The sequence below is a fragment of the Polypterus senegalus genome, chromosome 1 (assembly GCF_016835505.1).
Source record: "Polypterus senegalus isolate Bchr_013 chromosome 1, ASM1683550v1, whole genome shotgun sequence".
In the NCBI taxonomy this organism is placed as follows: domain Eukaryota; kingdom Metazoa; phylum Chordata; class Cladistia; order Polypteriformes; family Polypteridae; genus Polypterus; species Polypterus senegalus.
This window is the reverse complement of record NC_053154.1, coordinates 11,018,875-11,032,031: the sequence shown is the minus strand read 5'-3', so window position 1 is coordinate 11,032,031 and position 13,157 is coordinate 11,018,875.

Genomic DNA, 13,157 nt, shown 5'->3' with positions numbered 1-13,157 from the left:
CTATTTGTGTCCAGGTTCTTATCGACTGTATATTTGCCCCAGTAATAAAACTGGAAGTTAGGTAGAGCCATGCCGCCTTCTGCCTTTTGTCTTTGTAGGGTCGCTCTTTTGATGCGTGGATGTTTAGAATTCCAAATAAATGAGGTTATTGTTGAATCTAATTGCTTAAAGAACGATTTATTAATGTATATTGGTATGTTTTGAAATAAAAAGTAGCTTAGGAAGAATATTCATCTTAACAGTGTTAATTCTTCCAGCTAGTGTGAGATGAAGGGTTGACCATCTATGCAAGTCTTGTTTAATTTTTTCCATACAGACGACGAAATTTTTTGATAAAGAGCTTTATGTTTACTTGTGATGTTTACCCGAGGTATTTAAACTGTTCTGCAATGATAAAAGGAAGGGTGTCTAATCTAATATTATATGCTTGCGAATTCACGGAAAGAGTACACTTTTATTCAGATTAATTCTGAGACCAGAGAGCTTTTGAAATTCTGTGAGTGCTGCTAAGACTGCAGGCACAGAATTTTCTGGGTCCGATATATACAGTACCATGTCATCTGCATATAATGAGATTTTCTGTTCCAGTCCTTCTCTGCTAATCCCCTTTATCTGATCAGTATTTCGACAATGTATTGCCAGTGGTTCAATGGCAATTGCAAACAGCAGTGGTGACAAAGGGCATCCTTGTCTTGTGCCACGTTCTAGTTTAAAGTAGTCTGAGCAAATGTTATTGATGCAAACTGAAGCTTCTGGGTTAGTATACAGTAATTTAATCCATGCACAAATGTTCGGGCCAAACCCAAACTTCTCCAAAATAGTAAAAGGTATTTCCATTCAATCATGTCGAATGCTTTTTCTGCATCCAATGATAATAATATTTCTGGGGTGTTTGATTTAGTTGGTGAGTATATTACATTAAACAGGCGTCGAAGATTTGAAGATAAGTGTCGGCCCCTAATAAATCCAGTTTGGTCTTGTGATATTATTGAGGGAGCACTTTCTCCATCCTTCTAGCTATGATTTTAGAGAGTATTTTAACGTCGTTATTCAGAAGTGAAATTGGTCTGTATGATGCACATTGTAATAAGTCCTTATTTTGTTTTGGAAAGACAGTGATTAGTGCTTGGCGAAAGGTTTGTGGAAGAGATTGGTTATCTCTGGCTTCTGTAAATGTTGCTAATAGGAGGGAGCTAGCTGAGCGGAGAATTTCTTGTAAAACTCTGCAGGGTAGCCATCAGGGCCTGCTGCTTTTCCACCTTGGAGTGACTTTATAGCATCCAGTAATTCTGATAATGACAGAGGTTTATCGAGCTCCTCCACACTAATAGCGTCAATTTGTGGTATCTGTAATTTATCCAGAAATGCATTAGATTGTATATTGTCTTCTTTAAACTCAGTAGTATATAGGGATTTATAGTAGTCTCTAAAAGTGCACATTATATTTTTGTGTTCGATGATTTTATCTCCATTCGTGTTAGTAATTACGAGATTGCGCTATGCACTTCTTGCTTGTGAATTTGTTGCGCTAAAAGCTTATTAGCTTTCTCTCCATGTTCATAATAATGATGTCTGGATTTGTAAATTAGTTGTTCGGTTTCTTTAGTTGTCAAGAGGTTTAATTCTGAATGTAGAGCCTGCCTCCTCTTATGTAGAGTCTCGCTTGGTAGTCTGGCATGTTCTTCATCTATTTTAGTAATTTCGCTTTTTATCTCTGCTACTTTCTTCGCTTCGGATTTATTTCTGTGGGAAAGATATGAGATAATCTGTCCTCTTAAGAAGGCCTTAAGAGTTTCCCAGAGTGTTCCTGCAGAGATCTCAGGGGATGTATTTGTCTCTAGAAAGAATTCAATTTGTTTGGATATAAATTCAGTACAATTCTCGTCAGCTAATAGAAGCGGATTGAGACGCCATCTGCCGGGTGAGTGTATGGGGCTTAGTAATTTCAGCTCCAAGATCATCGGAGCATGGTCTGAAATAACAATAGCATCGTATTTACAAGATTTAATCTTAGGCAAGAAGTTATTATCTATAAAGAAGTAATCAATCCTTGAGTAGCAATGATGTACTGGTGAGTAGAAAGAATATGTTCTTGAATTTGGGTTTAAAAACCTCCAGGGATCTGATAAGTTGTGATCAGTTATAAACTTTGTAATTATCTTTGCGGTGTTAGTTGCGTTCCCCTGTGGAGGAAGTCTTATCTAAAAGTGGATTTAGAACACAATTAAAGTCCCCAGCCATTATAAGTTTATGAGTGTTCAGATTGGGAATGGATGCAAATAAATTTTGTATAAATTCCTTATCATCAACATTAGGTGCATAAACATTTATCAAAATCATTTTACAGTTAGATAAGTCTCCCATGACCATCACATATCTCCCTTCAGGATCCAATACTACATCTGATGCTACAAATGGTACTGTTCTATGTATGAGAATTCCCACCCCTCTAGTTTTCTTTGTAAAACTAGAATGGAACATTTGGCCAGTCCAGTCTTTTGCAGCGGAACTGATCCTTACTTAGTAAGTGGGTTTCCTGTAAAAATACTATTTTAGCATTTAGACCTGTTAGGTGAGAAAGTACTTTCTTTCTCTTTAATTCGTGATTCAGGCCTTTAACATTCCAGCTTACGAAGTTAACTGTCCCATCATGGAGACACTGATTCTGAGTTTTGGTGTCATATTATAGTCTTAACTGGAAGTGAAATAGTTTAGGTCTTAATTTCCTATTCCCCAAGAGTTGTTGCCATGCAGCTTATTATTACGTTGATAGTTATAATTATAAAGATTGAGATGATAGATTAGATATAGATCAAGCCTGCTCTCTTTCTCTTCCCCTTAACCCCCACCCTCCCTTTTTGCCTCCCCAGGTGAGGCTAAAACCCACTTCATGCAGTCCCAGTCCTCTGACATACCCAGAGACAGAGCACGTCCAAAGCACATCAAGCCCCCATGCAGTGGCGCTTTAAGGTTAAAAGATAGAGATATCTGTTACCAATATAGTCTTTAAAAGAGGAAAAAGAAAAAAAAAAAAAAAGAATTTTGCACTTAATATACATATATATATATACATATACACATATATATATATATATATATATACATACATACATACATATAATCTTCATCAATTTTAGTGCATTAAGATGATATCCCCAGATAATAAACCCAGGTGATGGTGTTAAAGATGTGTCCAAAACAAGCATAACAAGTCTTAATGCAGTAATAGCAATAACAGCAAACCAAGGGTATGATATTGAACAGTCTCATTTAGGGTACACATGAAATAATTAGAAAAGAAAAAAAAAAGAGAGGAAAACGTAATTAAGCACAATAAAACACAAACATTTAGCCCTAGTAATACTAAGTAATGATAAGTAATAAGTAAGTAATAATAATATAAGAATATGAGAATATATGCTGATAAAAAAAACCCGTATTTTAGAAACAAATAGATCAGACAGTAGATTATTAATCCTAGCTTTATCATTTACCGCCATGACTCACAATTATGTATCAGAATAGTCCGGGATCAGCTTTCTTAACTCATTTTCTGCCTCCTCCTTGCTAGCGAAAACATAGAAATGCCCTGCCATTCCACTTTCAGTTTTGCGGATACAGGAGGCCGTATTTGACATTGGCTTGCCGTAGCGCTGTTTAATATTATAGAAGGCGCGCGTTTGATAGCTGTTGCTGGAGAGAAGTCAGGGAAGACGCGAATTGGCAATCTTCATATATAATATCTTCCTTTTTTTCCTGAGGAGTTCCATCACCTCTAACTTAAATGATAATCGTTCAAAACGGACTATAAAAGATCTTGGTCGGGTCTGACGGTGTTTGATCAGCGTGACGCTGTAAGCCGCTGCTATCTCAGATTCTGCTTTAAAGTCGCCCCCGATTATTTTAGAAAAAAGTTCAGTTGCGAATTTCACCGGGTTTAAACTTTCTCGATTCTCCGGCAAGCCTTCAATTCTGACATTATACCTTCTATTCCCATCTTCTAAAGCAGCCAGTCTGTCTCCAAGTTTTTCTCCGAGTTTTTACATTCAACTGACATTTACTGCTCTTTCCTCGGCACTGGCAGCTAGATGTTCGCTATTTCGATCCGATTCGTGAATGTCTCACTAAGATGCTCCAATCGATCAGCAAGCGTGCTCAGTTTAGCGAGTTTTTCTCAATGCGCTCTTCAATTTTACCCAGCACCTGTCGAAGTTCAAGCTGTACCTCTTGACGAAGCCTTTCATTTGCCTGTTGGATTTCCTGTCGCAGACATTCATTGGCCTGTTTCATCTCCTGTTTCAGTCTCTCATGTGCCTTTGCCGTTGCTTTCTCATTAGCCTTCTCGCTTTTCTTTATATCTTGCCTGAGGTCAGCGAGCAACACTTTCAGTTCAGATAGCTCAAATGTGCCTTCTTGTACCGTAGATGAAGCAGCAGACTCTGCTGAAGCGGTGTCCCGCTGCTCCAGTCCCGCGTGATTGCGTAACTGAAGCCGCGGACCTCCCGGCCTTTTCCAGTTTCAGGTAATCCTCTCCAATCGGCGAGCTATCCACATCTGCACTCACGATCGCACCTTCGCTCCCCTTTTCGCTCTCAGCAGGCGACGATGTAGCGGACCGTGGTCCCGAGGAGTCTGTACTTTCACCCATCTGATCCAGGTCTGTCTCTGAGAGGCCGTATCTCGAACTAGGGCTTGCTGATCGCAGCTTGGATGTAGCTTTAGTCTTCGATTCTTTCGGACCCCCCTTCTTGTTGGCCATGTTTATATGTGTTTACATATACTGTAGCGGTCCCTCTCGGGTTGAATAAATACAGGATATCTCAGAATAATAAGCAAATAATATGAAAAATAGCACCACTGCTAGCGGAGCTCCACTTCAGACGTCCATCTCTCGCATCGGACGAGACCAATCCAACTTTGTACAATGTTTACATGAGATTTAATAGACACAATTTGTAGTATCCAAATAATCATGTTGGAAGTTTGGTCTCAATAGTCTGTTCTGGTTACTTCTGATAATACTGTTCATTTTCCACCATTTCTTCATCCATTGATCTTTTATATTTCTCCCTACATATTGTATTGTACTTGTAGCTAAATAATCTTTCAAACTTTTATTCTCCTACTTCTGCTATCTGATATTGACTTAGAGTATTATGCTTTTTCTGTACATTATTAAACTCTATGTACTTAGATATTATGTTTGTTATATGTACAGACCATAGAAATTATCTTCTGTTTTTGTTTAGTGGATACATTTTGAAAATTAATTAGACTATTTCTGAGTAGGGTTCTTGAATAAAGCTTAGAATAGTATTTATGTAGATCTTAAAAACTCTTCAGAAGTAAAGCTAATTGTGTTGTATCTGAGAAGTTGAGACTTAACAATGCCTTTATGCTTGAGCCACTGCACCAGCATAGGGTCTAACAATTGGGTCAAGGATTTCATCCCGATACCTAATAGCAGTCAAGGTGCCGTTGTCTAGCCTGTAGAGGTTTGTGTGTCCCTCCATGGATTGGCCTCCCCAGATATACCATCACTGACCCCCCACCAAACCGGTCATGCTGAACGATGTTACAGGCAGCATAACGTTCTCCACGGCTTCTCCAGACCGTTTCACGTCTGTCACATGTGCTCAGGGTGAACCTGCTCTCATCTGTGAAAAGCACAGGGCGCCAGTGATGGACCTGCCAATTCTGGTATTCTATGGCGTTGTGATGTGAAATTTTGCATAAAGCTTGATAAATATTCTGTATATCTTTATTTGTAAAAATCCAAAGTGATTAAAAACTAAGGCCAAAAATGAGAATAAAAAGCAACAACGGTCATTGGGTCAAACAGGCTGAGCAGAACTCCTTCCAAGCCTCCCTGCTCACTCATCACTCGCTCAGCTGGCGGAGACTCCATCCGTCAGACCGTTTGTGGTTGGTTGTCCTCTCGTCATCCTTCTCCTCGCTCACATAGTCGTCTATCTGATCCCTGAAGAGGACGCCACCTCGATCGCTCCAACTCCGCTGAACAATCAGTGAGGGGTGATCCGTACCTAAAGAGGCCGATCCTTAACTCCATCGCGGGACCACTGACCACGCTGCCTTTTCCCAAATTAGCAGCTGGCTCGTTCTCTCTCTACCCCAATGCTGCACTCTCGCTCCGTTTCTCAGTTCTGTTGTTTCCTTTCTCCTTCTTTCCTGTGCCAGCCTGTATTTACTTGGCTCCGTGGGAACAACGATGCAATCACGCACTGCAGAAAGCCGATGAAGCAATTGAGAAAGATTGCGCCCTCACATGCAGGCGCGCCTCCCTCTCAATTACCTCACCAACTCCCCGCAGCTACACGAGTGCACCCACAGAGACTGACACGGCCAATGGATTATCTAATAAAACAGCCATTCTTTCAGAGCTGCAGACCCGCTATACCACACTCCAGATACCAGGGCTTGTGTCTTTGTGGTTGATGGCACCACCTGCTGAAAAGCCTCTCTCGGAATTTCCTTCTCCTGCTTCCGTCACTACGACTGAGCAGTGTGGTGGCCAATCCAGCTACGCAGGTCCCTCAGCCCCTGAGCACCGTTCACACACTCCAAGGGACTTCCTCATGGCTGTCTGCCTTCTCACGTACCTTGCGCTTTAACCTCTTTTTGTTTTCTCTCCATCTTTTAACTTCCTTTTTCCTTCCCTCCTAATTCTCACGGCAGCTCGTTCTTATAAGGCTCCATGGGTGAAGTGTTTCAATCTCGTACTGCAGGAAGCTGATGAAGCAGTTGAGAAAGACCACACCTTCACATGCCCACCCAATTACTCCACCAACTTCCCGCGCACCCACAAAGAGTGGGCTGGCCGATTGATTATTTATTTATTAAAATGGCCACTTCTTCCCCAGCAGCGGACCTGCTATACCACACTGAGGTGCTCAGAAATGTCCTTGACTGAGGGGTGACCCACTTCCACTCACCTGTGTGATGAAGATCAGATTTCAGATTTACGTTCCTTAAACAGGGCAGGACCTCCCATACTCTCAGCTGATTGTCACCTCATTTTGATTGAAACACCTGACTTCAAATGAACTGAGAATCCGAGAGGATCCCAAAAGCAGCTGCGCAAGTGCGCCCACTGAGACTGACATGGCCAATGGATTATTTAATTAAACAGCCATTCTTTCAGAGCCGCAGACCCGCTATACCACACTCCTGCTGCCAGTCTTCTGTCCCTGTGGTCCATGGCACCACCCGCTGAATGCCTCCCTCGGAATTTCCTTCTCCTGCTGCCATTACTACAAATGAGCAGCGCTGTGGCCACTGCGGCTACCCAGGTCACTCCGCTCTGTTCACACGCTCCGACGGACATCCTCCCACCTGTCTGCCTTCTCCACCTTCTTTCCTCCTCACTTGCACCAGATCTCCGACTCCTGCCTTCCCCTCTGTCCATCTTTAAACCTCTTTTTGTTTTCTCTCCATCTTTTTCCTTCCCTCCTAATTCTCGTGCCAGCTTGTTCTTATAAGGCTCCTTGGGCACAGCATCTCAATCGCATACCACAGGAAGCCGATGGAGCATTTGAGATAGGCTGCACCTTCACGTGCCCACCCAATTACTCCAGCAACTCCCCGTGCACCCACACAGAGTGGGCCAGGCTGATTGATTATTTATTTATACATTAAAATGCCGACTTCTTCCTGAGCCGCAGACCCGCTATGCCACACTGAGGTGCTCAGAAACGTTCTTGATTGAGGGGTGACCCACTTCCACACACCTGTGTGGTGAGGATCAGATTTCAGATTTACGTTCCTTAAACGGGGCAGGACCTCCCACACTCTCAGCTGATTGTCACCCCATTTTGGTTGAAACACCTGACTTCAAATGAACTGAGAATCCTGGAGGTTTACATACTTTTTCACACTCAGATTTGTAGCATTGGATTATTTTCCTCAATAACTTAGTAAACCAGTATAATATTTTGATGTCATGTGTTTAATCAGGGTCTCTTTATCTAGTTTCAGGACTTAAATTAAAAATTTGATAATGTTTGTGGCCATAAGTATGCAGAAATAAAGCAAATTCTGAAGGGTTCACAGATTTTCAAGCACACACTTTGTTAAGACACTCAGCGCAAATAACTGTTGCGTGTTTTACGTATTTATCGACATACAGATATCTGCGCTGGCACACGCAGTCCTCCTTACAGCATATGGATATATATACGATGAACTGCATGCATCAGCAAACCCGGTTGGTGCGGGCACACTAAACAGCATTTAGCCATATGTGTGTACTGTAAATGTGCCAGCACACTTTCTGTCCTGGCACTCTCAGTATGAATCACCTCGATGTGTGGCATATGTAATTGCACACTACCCCTCTGTTTCTGGTGCCCCCTTGGAGCTAATTACCTGTGTATGAGGTGTGTTTGGCACACTATCTGTCTGTCCTGGCATTCATAGCTCTAGTTATTTAGGCTGGCATGCCAGAATTCTCACGACAGCTATAAAGGGTGTGCTAAAGTACAAAGAATTCTTTGCAGAATAGTGGAGACGTCATAAAAGACAAAATGAAAGTAAATTGTAATAATCAGAGCAAATTAAAATGTTCCACTCTCAACTGGTCTAATTTAATATTTAAAATGAAAAGCTTCACTTAATTTCCCTTCTCTCTCTCTCTTTTTTTTTTTGTTTTGCAGTATCTTCTCATAATTCCCTACTGGTGTGATGGGTCTTTCCACACAGCATTAGTATCCTGCAATTGCTTTTCCTACAGATGGCTTTCACTTGGCATTGCCAATATTTTATAGACTCTGTCCTTAGTCAGTAGACAGATTGGGAGAGCATGGGGGGGGTGATGAGGTCACTGGAAAGGGGTGTGTGGCATTCCTGATACTTCTGCTAAAGGACGAAGGTCCAAGTCTTTAGAGTCTTGGTGCTTCCTGTCTTGCCATATTTGTTGCGAGACATGGACGCTATCCAGTGACCTGAGATGAAGACTGGACTCCTTTGGTACTGTGTCTCTCCGGAAAATCCTTGGGTACCGCTGGTTTGATTTTGCGTTGCTCATGGAGTCCCGAATGAGGCACATGACTGGCATTGTGAGGGAGCATCAGTTATGGCACTATGGCCATGTGGTGCGTTACCCAGAGGGTGACCCGGCTCGTAAGATCCTCATTGTTGGGGATCTGAGTGGATGGACCAGGCCAAAGGGGTCGCCCAAGTAACACCTGGCTGCGGCAGATAGAGAGTCATTTCCGGAGGGTGGGACTGGACCGTGCGTCTGCCTGGGGGGTTGCAAACCGGGATCCCGAGTTGTTTTGTCGTGTAGTGGGTGCGGCAACGCACTGTACTGGTGCATGCTCCCCAACCTGACCCTCACCTGACCTGCCCTTAGTCTGGGATACCAAGCTACATGCCCATTTTTTTTATCTAACATCTAGTAGTAGTAGTCATACTATTAATATTGTCACCTGTACATAGTACAAAGAAATTCTCACTCACAATTACGTCACTACAGTGCGTCTCAATTTTCTGGCGTCACGTGGTTTCATGTCAAGTCAAGTGGCTTTACTGCCATACCACCCACACGCCATATTGCACAAGACAACGTTCCCCAGAGTGCAACAAATACATAAACATGAGACAAATTCAAGAAAGATGAAGATCTATACTATACTATACACAAATAAATAATTATTCATTTCATTTCATATTTATTTATCTATATACCAGCTATCCCCTGTGGCTCAGCCCACGTAGCAGTAAAACAGGACAAACTTTAAAAATCAATACACAAACAGGTATTACTAGCTAAGCGGAGGCAAGGTATGTTCTAAAATGTAGCCAGAGATAAAAAGCCACTCAGATGGAGGCTGCTCCTGAGGTTGTGCCTCCCCGTCCCCTCGGCCCGCTGCGTCTCTCTCAGATTTGCATGAATAAATCGCGAACTATGATACTTAGTGCGATGGGAGAAGTCACAATATCAACTGGAGTGTTCAAGCACATTATAGAATAAAACCCGATCTAAATCCATTAAGTAGTTCTCTTGTGAAAAGCAGACAGACAAACAGACGTAAAAGAGAAGAGAAGGGGAAGAAGAGAATTGTTTGTGCTTGTGCTTTGGACTGTGCTGGGCTTGTGGGAAATGGGGAAGGCGTTTCCCACGAGGTAAAAAGAAAAAAATTAAACGTGTGTCCCACACTTGTCTGTGTCGGGTTGCGGCGGCGGTGCCATTCTGGTGGTCCACACTGCATTATGTGCAGACAGTGCTAAGAAGACTAATATCTTCGTTGTCTGTTCATTTCAGCGTAAGCACCTTACCCTTTTGTCAAGCTGTTAGTGCACCTCGCTGTCATTTAGCTCTGCCAAAGTCTTGAGGCATGCCACAATGGCTGGGGCGCACTGTTCCATATGTGCCAGTCTTTGTTTGCAGCAAGATGTCAAATAGCTCTGGCAAAGTATAAAAATTTTCCATGGTTACACAGAGCATCTACCAAAGTTGGCACAAATGATGTAGCAACGCCAAACTAATCATATTTCAAATCAAACATTACCCCTTTCCCTGTATACAGAACCAAAGTCCAAATGTATCCCATTTTAGATTCACAAAGCCCGTAAAGCTTTATGCCAAATCTCGCTCTTTTTAATGCAATGTACTGTATCCACGACAGTCTGCTCTTTTAAGCCATGAGACTTTCATCGATGCTGACATCGCAACCCGGAAAGTAAACTTGCCTGGCATGTTTCACTGATTGTCTTAGTTTTGGGTGCTGGATGGGTATTCTCATCAAACTCTTCATTGTTGGTAAAGTGCAGATATTTCATAATTAGTGAAAACCTACACTCAGACGTAAGTTCTCTAAAGAACGGCAGCACTGACAGCACTTTTACAGCCCGACTGATTCTTGGCTCTAACGCTTAGGCAAGACGCAACTGTACAGTTACCCGAGTGACAACCGGGACTAACGCTTTTAGTGCGGTTTTCAAAGCCCGAGTAACAGAAAGGAGGCTACGAAAACAAAAGAAACACAATCAACTGGCAGTGCAAAACAAACCAAGACAGAACAGACTGCTGAATACACATTCTTTAAAATGACTCAAAAGCCTGAGAAAATAAATGAGTTTTCACATTTCCTTTTAAAAATACTAGGGGGCGTCGTTCGCCAAACCCTCCTGTCTCTGCCACTCGCATTGTGAAGTGGGGGGCTGAACACACCCCAAGGAGACGCGGTTGCTCCTCCTTAAACGGAGATACAATGGGAAACACATACAGTTTTTTTTTTGTTTACCTCCTCTTTGCTCGATCAGCTACTGGCTTGCTGCTGCTGTTGCCGTGCCACATGATCTGCATCTCGCACGGCGCACTTCTGTCATATCACCTATCTATACTAATAAAAGGCAAAGCCCTCACTCACTCACTCACTGACTCATCACTAATTCTCCAACTTCCCGTGTGGGTGGAAGGCTGAAATTTGGCAGGTTCATTCCTTACAGCTTCCTTACAAAAGTTGGGCAGGTTTTATATCGAAATTCTACGCGTAATGGTCATAACTGGAAGCAGTTTTTCTCCATTTACTGTAATGGAGATGAGCTTCAACGCCGTGGGGGCGGAGTTTCGTGTGACATCATCATGCCCCCCACGTAATCACGCAGTACATAGAAAACCAGGAAGACCTCCAAAAAGCGCTGAAGAAAACATGCATTATATAATTGAGAAGGCAGCGAAACAATAAAAAGCGAGCGAGTGACATATACAACCATACAACAAAGAACGATGTAAACCTACACTTTAAATTAAGTTCATAGACAGGCTGCCGCTGGCGTTTGTAATTTAGTGCCTGCCCATATAAGGCCGTCCGTCAGCGGCAATCCAATAGCAAACTGCCACGGGTAAATATTCACGGGTGAAGGACTGTGCTTATGGAGAGGAAGATGAGATGGTCAGGGTGGTGTTTGGCACAAACTCAGCGAAACTGCGAGAGAAAGTTTTAAGTGCCAGGACTAAGGTAACATTAAATACAGCCATGGACATCGCACGAGATGGCACCAGCACAGCTGGGAACCTTCATTGCATGTACACCGAGTGGCTCACGTGAACTGATGCAGTGCACAGATAAAAAGCAACAGTTCCAAAGAGCTGAACAAAAACCAATTACACAATTGAAAAGGCAGCAAAAAATATGAAGCGTCTGATACATACAAGCATATTCATAAATGCAGCTACTGTGGAAACAAAGCACACGTTGGAAAAAGTCAATGTCCCGCTAAAGGAAGACAGTGTAAAAAACCCGTGCATGCAGTGTGTCAGGTCTCAGATAAAGAAGAAGACGAGCTGTTTATTGATGCAGTAAGAAACGAATCGATGAATGAAACCTGTCATCTTTACAACGATTGACAAACACGGAATGTAACTTGAACACAACACATCCTACAAATACGAACCTGATTGAAAGAAATAATGATAATCAAATCCTTGATGACAGCAACACTCAGTAACACTCACAAAACAAATACTGTATATTGACAGTCATGTTACGTTATTTTTAAAATGTTCCCTTTTCTTTTTCTAGCTTTTTTAACACACTACTTCTCCGCTGCCATACGCGGGTATATATATATATGTATATATATATCCCGATCTACATACTCGAATAATGAATACTTTATTCGCCATCAATGATTGTTTTGGTAAAGCCATACTCAGTGTATTCATTAGATGAACGGTAAAAAAGTAAGAGCGAGGGGAGGATGACTTATTGAGGTATGCAGGCTGTAGTGCGTCAACTCTATCTGAATTGCAATCACATTTGAAAAATATATCTTTTCAAGTTCTATTTAGTCCATATGTGTCAAACTCAAGGGCCACGGGCCACATCCGGCCCGGCGTGTAATTATATCCGACCCGCGAGATCATTTTATATACTGTATTATTGTTATTAATGGCCCGGGTATATGAAGCGCTGGTAACACAATAAACTACAGATCCCATAATGCAGCGCTTCAGCTGCCTTGCCGAACACTTACCGCGTTAATCAAGTCTAGCTTATGATGCTGCAAGTTATTGCGAAGCTAGCTCACACGATGCTGAAGAGAAAAGTTGATCCTGAAAATTGAGCCTTTAAAAACCGATGGGAGGCTGAGTATATGTTTACTGAACCCGTGTGTCTCATTTGTGGAGCTAA